The 7,248-nt window shown below is 41.6% G+C and overlaps 1 non-coding gene across 1 annotated transcript; it reads left to right on the forward strand.

Annotated features, from left to right (window-relative positions):
• Positions 1-6,050: 6,050 nt before the first annotated feature.
• LOC141716142 (small nucleolar RNA R71) lies at positions 6,051-6,157 on the forward strand. Its single transcript, XR_012572862.1, has one exon. It is a non-coding gene; the product is annotated as a small nucleolar RNA R71 (small nucleolar RNA).
• Positions 6,158-7,248: the final 1,091 nt, after the last annotated feature.

The raw sequence follows: 7,248 nt of genomic DNA on the forward strand, positions 1-7,248 counted from the left end.
GGCCAATGAACTCCAACTGTCACACACAGCTTCGTCACAATCGACACATACAGAATAGAACCCGTAGTGCTACCTCGCAGAAACCTTAGAATACTCTGATAAATCGTAGACCCCAAGTCCACATAATCACCCTGCAGAATACCTCACAACAGCTTTGCCCGGTCCACCGTAACATCATGCATATGTGATGAAGGCATAATGTTAGCAAAAATAAAAGAGTTCCATGCACGGGCATACCTGTTCATGCACGAGGCAGGGAAAGTAGCATACTCGTTCATGCCCCTATTGAACTTCAAATGAGTCTCAAGGACACACAACGTAGCAACAATCAAGTCCAAGTTAAAATCCTCCCTGGTCTTCATCACCCAATCATCCTGACCCGGCTGTCTCTCGGGCTGATTTATCACCCGACGAATAGCCTCCACAGTATAGTCCACCGTCAATCCCCTAACCACCGAATACTCGTTCTTATCCACCTTTGCATTTGCGTAAAACTCGTGAACCACACTCATTGGCACAACGGCGGGTGCCTCACGAAAAGCAACCCAACCCATCTCCATAATCATCTCAAACAACTTACCATCTCTCCATGATGGATGAAAACCTCGCTCCTTGGCTATGGGCTTCGATAGTAGCCTCGTATACTCCACCTCATCCTCTGGAGTTGCAAACTTGGGCCTCACACCTCCAACACTAGAAGAATCGGTGGTGCTTCTGCTAACTTGGGTTCTTTGTCTCTTGGGTGCCATTGAATTTGAATAAGTTGAGAGAAAAGATTAGTGTATAAGAGAGATTTAGGTTTGAGAATTGAGAAGTGTTGGAGAAGATTGTGTATAAGTGTGTGTATATAGGGAATTAAGAATTTAGTTTTGGAAAAGAAGTGGGATTTGATTAAGGGAATAATGGGTGTAATGGAGGGTAATGGAATTGATTTGGAGAGGGGAAATATGGAAGTGGAGGGAGTAAAACTTGGTTATGATTTATTTTGTGTTTGAATTTTTTGTTTTTCTGATTTTTTTCAGGTTCAGGGAGCCAGCGCGGCCGCCCCGCCTGGCAGCATGGGCGCGCCGTGCTTCTGGAAAACCAGCGTGGACGCCCCGCATAACAGCGCGGGCACGCGCAGCTACTAGACTTTCAGCGCGGCCGCCCCGCTTCTCAGCACGGGCGCGCTGTGCTACTGTAGTTGACACTGAATTTTTTCATTTTTTTTAATTTTTTTGGAGTTTTCTTCTTGCTTTCTTCTTCCTCTATCTACTAATGTACAAAAAACTTGGGTTGCCTCCCAAGAAGTGCTTGGTTTACGGGTCTAGCTTGACGTAGAATTCCCAATATCAAGTGGACAATAAAACGGCACTAACCACCTCACGGGTTGCCGTATCCCCATAGTAATGCTTCAATCGCTGTCCATTTACCTTGAATGCTTGTCCCAGATCATTCTCAAAAATCTCCACCGCTCTATGTGGAAACACAGTTTTGACAATAAACGGCCCTGACCATCTTGACTTCAACTTTCCAGGAAAAAGACGGAGACAAGAGTTGAACAAAAAAATTTGTTTCCCCGGCATAAATGATTTGAGCACTAAACCCCTATCGTGCCACCTCTTGACTTTCTCCTTATACATTTTATTGTTCTCATACGCTTGAAGTTGAAACTCATCGAGTTCATTCAATTAAAGCATCCTTTACTTACCAGCTACATCCATATCAAGGTTCAATTTCTTCAAAGCCCAATATGCTTCGTGCTCTAGCTCCACCGACAAATGACATCCCTTACCATAAACCAACTAAAACGGCGACATGCCTAGCGGATTCTTGTATGCTATTCGATACGCCCATACAGCTTCATCCAACTTCAAAGACCAATCCTTCCTTGATGGACATACAACTTTCTCTTGAATATGCTTGATCTCTCTGTTAGATACATCAACTTGACCATCAGTCTGAGGATGGCAGGTTGTAGCAATGTGATGATTCACATTATATCGCTGTATCATAGCAGTGAACTTGTGATTGCATAAATGCGATCCCTCGTCACTGATTATGACTCTTGGAGTCCCAAATATTGTGAATATCTGCTTATGAAGAAAATTTAGCACTGCCTTTGCATCATTCGTCGGCAAAGCCTTGACTTCAACCCATTTCGAGATATAATCAACCACCAACAAGATATACTAATTATTGCAAGATGAGACAAATGGCCCCATGAAGTCAATTCCCCAAATATCGAAGACCTCAACCTCGAGAAACACATTAAGAGGCATCTCATCACTCTTGGACATATTACCAACATGCTGGCAACGATTACACTTCAAAATGAACCGACGTGAATTCAAATAATGTAGGCCAGAAGAATCATGCTTGAAGGATATGCGTTGCTGTCTTTTCTCCACCATAGTGGCCTCCATAAACAGTCGAATGACAGTCTCGAAAGATACCCTCCATCTCGCTGTACGGAATACATCTCCTGATGATTTGGTCAGCTCCTTGCCTAAACAAAAATGGCTCATCCCACATGTACCACTTCACCTCATGAAGAAACTTCTTCCTTTGAGAAGAAGACAAGTCTGGAGGCATAATATTGCTCACAAGGTAGTTCACAATGTCTGCGAACCACGGTTCTTCCTCTTGTACCCCAAACAACTGCTCATCGGGAAAAGACTCATTTATCAATGTTTTATCCTGTGAAGTCGCCCTTGGATCTTCTAAACGAGAGAGATGATCAACAACTTGATTCTCAGTACCTTTTCTATCCTTGATCTCCAACTCAAATTCTTGAAGTAAAAGAACCCATTGAATCAGTCTAGGCTTCGAGTCCTTCTTCGAGGCGAGATAGCGAATCACAGCATGATCAGTGAAAACTGTCACCTTTGTCCCAAGCAAATAAGATCGAAAATTCTCAAAACCGTAGACAATGGCTAAGAGTTCTTTCTCAGTAGTAGTATAGTTCAGTCGAACACCATTTAGGGTCTTACTAGCATATTAGACCACATAAAATATGTTGTTCTTCCCCTGCCCAAGAATTGCCCCAACTGCATAGTCACTTGCACGCACATCATCTCAAAAGGCTCATTCCAATCAGGTGCAGTTATGACAGGTGTCGTGATTAAACTCTTCCTTAAGATTTTAAAAGAAGTTAGGAACTCATCATCAAACTTAATGGGACATCTTTCTCTAGAAGATTGCACAAGGGTTTAGAGATTTTAGAGAAGTCCTTGATGAACCACCTATAGAAACCCGCAAGGCCAAGGAAGTTGCGGACCCCCTTAATAGAATTTGGTGGAGGAAGGTTTTCTATGACCCCCACCTTGGCTTTGTCCACCTCAAGATCTTACTAGAGACCTTGTGCCCAAGAATAATGCCCTGTTTCACCATAAAGTGACATTTCTCCTAGTTGAGAACCAGATTGGTCTCCACACACCTTTTAAGAACTGCGCCAAAATTTTGCAAGCACTCATCGAAAGAAATCACCGAACACAGAGAAATCATCCATGAACACCTCCACATTCTGACCAATCATGTCAGAGAAAATGGCCATCATACATCTTTGAAATGTGACAGGTGCACCAAACAAACCAAAAGAAACTCTTCTGAAGGCAAACATACCAAATAGACAGGTGAAGGTAGTATGTTCCTGATCTTCTGGAGCAATGTAAATATGATTATAACCCGAATAGCCATCCAGAAGACAATAGTATTCATGCCCAACCAACCTGTCAAGCATCTGATCAATAAAAGGAAGAGGGAAGTGATCCTTCCTCATGGCTTTGTTTAGCTTCCTATAATCCATGCAAACTCTCCACCCTGTGACTGTTCGAGTAGGAATGAGCTCATTCTTTTCATTAGCAACAACTGTGATGCCTCCTTTCTTCGGCACACACTGAACTGGACTCACCCAAGAACTGTCAGAAATAGGATAGATGATCCATGCATCTAGCCATTTGAGAATTTCCTTCTTCACAACTTCTTTCATTATCGGATTTAGCCTTCTCTGCTGCTCAACGGTCAGCTTACTTCCTTCCTCTAGCAGAATTTTATGCATGCAATAAGAAGTGCTGATTCCCTTGATATCTACTATAGTCCATCCAATTGCCGATTTGAATTCTCTCAGAATTCTCAAGAGCTTTTCCTCATCACTACTTGAAAGGTCAGATGCAATAATAACAACAAAGTAGATGCATCACCTAAAAAGGCATACCTTAAGTGTTCAGGCAATGGTTTAAACTCAAGTGTAGGAGCTTCCTCAATAGAAGGCTTGAGACGCCCCTCAGCATTTTTCAGTTCTGACATTCCAAGAGATTCAAAAAGCATATCCAACCTTCGCTTCCAAGGAGAAGCATTCAAATAATGCAACTGCTCGTCACCTTCATCATCTTCACTATCTGAATTCCCCAACAAGGCCTTCTCTAAGACATCGGAACTTAGCATTTGATCAAATTCTGAAGTAACCACAGAATTGACCAACTCCACTTTTAAGCACTCCTCATTATCAGTAGGGAATTTTATGGCATTGAAAACATTAAAAGTTATATCCTGATCCGGCACTCGCATAGTGAGCTCACCCTTCTGTACATCAATCAAGGTTTTGCCCGTAGCCAAGAATGGTCTTCCCAAAATTATGGGAATCTTTTTATCCTCCTCGAAATCAAGAATTATAAAATCATCAGGAAAGATGAGTTTGTCCACTTTGACCAAGACATCCTCCACAATGCCTCGTGGATATGTAATAGAGCGATCGACCAACTGCAAGGACATATAAGTAGGCTTTGGATCAGGTAAATCCAACTTCTTGAAGACAGACAAAGGCATCGGATTGATGCTAGCTCCCAGATCACATAAACACTTATCGAATGACAAGTTTCCAATGGTGCAAGGAATAGTGAAGCTTCCAGGATCTTTAAGCTTTGGAGGCAACTTTTGTTGCAACATAGCACTGCATTCCTCCGTTAGAGAAACGGTCTCTAAAGTCATCGAGCTTCACTTTCTGAGAGAGAATACCTTTCATAAACTTCACATAACTAGGCATCTGTTCAAGAGCTTTAGCGAAAGGTATGTTGATATGAAGTTTCTTGAACACCTCCAGAAACTTCATAAACTGCTTATCCAACTTCTACTTCTGTAGCCTCTTTGGAAAAGGAGGTGGATGGTAGATCTGTTTCTCCCCTGTATTACCCTCAGGTGGAGTGTGATCCATATTTTTCTTCCTTGGTTCCACTTCAACTTCCTTATGCACTTCTTTTTCAGCCACATCTTCAGATTCTTGACTTTGAGCTTTTTCTTGACTTGCAACCTTCCCAGACCTCAATGTAATTGCCTTAACCTGCTCTTTTGCTTCCTTCTTTCTTGGAACTTATGTGTCACTAGGAAGTGTACTAGGTTGTCGATTCAGCAAGGTATTGGCAATCTGTCCACTTTGATTCTCCAAGGTGTTGATAGAAACCACTTGGCTCTTGTACATGAGCTTCGACTCCTCCAATTCAGATTTTTCATTAGATTATTGCATTTGGAGTTGTTGTCTTGGTGCATATTGCGGTTGCTGAAAATCAGGAGGGTTGTATTATTTTGATGCATACTGCTGATAAGGCTGTTGCACCACATTCTGAGTGTTGCTCCAGCTGAAGTTATGACGATTGCGGTTGTTGGGATGATAGGTGGCTGGAACTGGGTGCTGCGACCTCTGAAAGTTGCTCACGAACTGAGCGGATTCACTATAAATAGAACACTGCTCTGTCTCATGTGCACTAACACAAAGCTCACAGACACTAGCAATCTGATTAACTCCATAATTAGCCAAAGAATCCACCTTCATCGTCAAAGCCTTAAGCTGAGCAGCTATAGCAGTAGCCGCATCCATCTCCAGAATTCCTGCTACCTTGCGTTGAGTCAGTCTCTGAGAAGGGTTCTGGTTTTCATTAGCAACCATCAGTTCAATTAAATCATAAGCTTCATCGTAGCTCTTAGCCCATAAGGCTCCACCTGATGTTGCATCAAGCATGGGTCTAGAAGTCGCACCCAAACCATTATAAAAACAGTTAATGATCATCCAGTCAGGCAACCCATGATGAGGACACTTTCTAAGCATCTCCTTATAACGATCCCAAGCTTCACACAAAGATTCTCCCGATTGCTGCGCAAATTGAGTAAGAGCATTCCTGATTGCAACTGTCTTCGCCAAAGGGAAGAATTTAGTGAGAAATTTATAAGCAAGATCTTCCCACTTGGTAATAGAGCCTGGTGGTAGATAATGCAACCAACACTTAGCTTTATCCCTCAGAGAGAATGGAAAAAACATTAGCTTTATAGAATCTTCAGACACATTGTTGAATTTGAAGGTGTCGCAGATCTCGATTAAATCTCTAATATGCATATTGGGATCTTTCATCGGAGAACCCCCAAACTGGACCGAGTTCTGCACCATCTGAATTGTGCTGGCCTTAATTTCAAAAGTGTTAGCCACGATGGCTGGTCTGACAATGCTAGACTGAATATCATTGATTTTTGGATGAGAGTAGTCCATCAAAGCCTTTGTATTTGCTTCTGGTTCACCCATTGCAACAAGAGCTTCTTCTTCAACTTTCTCCTCTTCTACAAGAACTTTTTCCTCTACTAAAACTTCTTCCTTCGCTTTATCCAGTATTCTCTTTCAAGATCGAGAACGCGTTAGCATAAACGCTCTCTAGAGTACCTGAAAAAGCAATAAGCAAACAAGTAAGTAAAATATCCGAGTCAATGAACTTTAATGACCACTGATGTCAAGCACATAAACTAAAAATTAATACCGAGTCCCAGGCAGCGGCGCCAAAAACTTGTTAGGATGAAAAGATGCGCTAATATTCACGCAAGTATACGTCGTCGCAAGTAATATATAATTAATTCTAGTTCATTCCCGCAGAGACTGGTTAAGGTTAACTTCATTTTATGCACTTATACAACAATGGTATGATTATTCTTCAATGCTAAGTTGATAACAAGTTGAAATTATTTATAACTAAGAATTAACTAACAGATTATACTAAATAACATTAACTAAAAGAAAGTAGGATGTATTACTTGGGACAAGCATTGGGTTCTAACTTTATTAAATACTTTATTCAATAGCCTTTGTTCTTAACCTTAGCATGCAATGGTGATGACAACTAATCAGATAACACGAAACTAGTAAACGTCAACTTTCGTTGTACGAATACCCTACTACTAGTCATCCACAAAAGAGATAGAAGCTGAATAAACACCAAATATGTTGAGCCCCTG

The sequence above is a fragment of the Apium graveolens genome, chromosome 3 (assembly GCF_009905375.1).
Source record: "Apium graveolens cultivar Ventura chromosome 3, ASM990537v1, whole genome shotgun sequence".
NCBI classification, from domain to species: Eukaryota; Viridiplantae; Streptophyta; class Magnoliopsida; order Apiales; family Apiaceae; genus Apium; species Apium graveolens.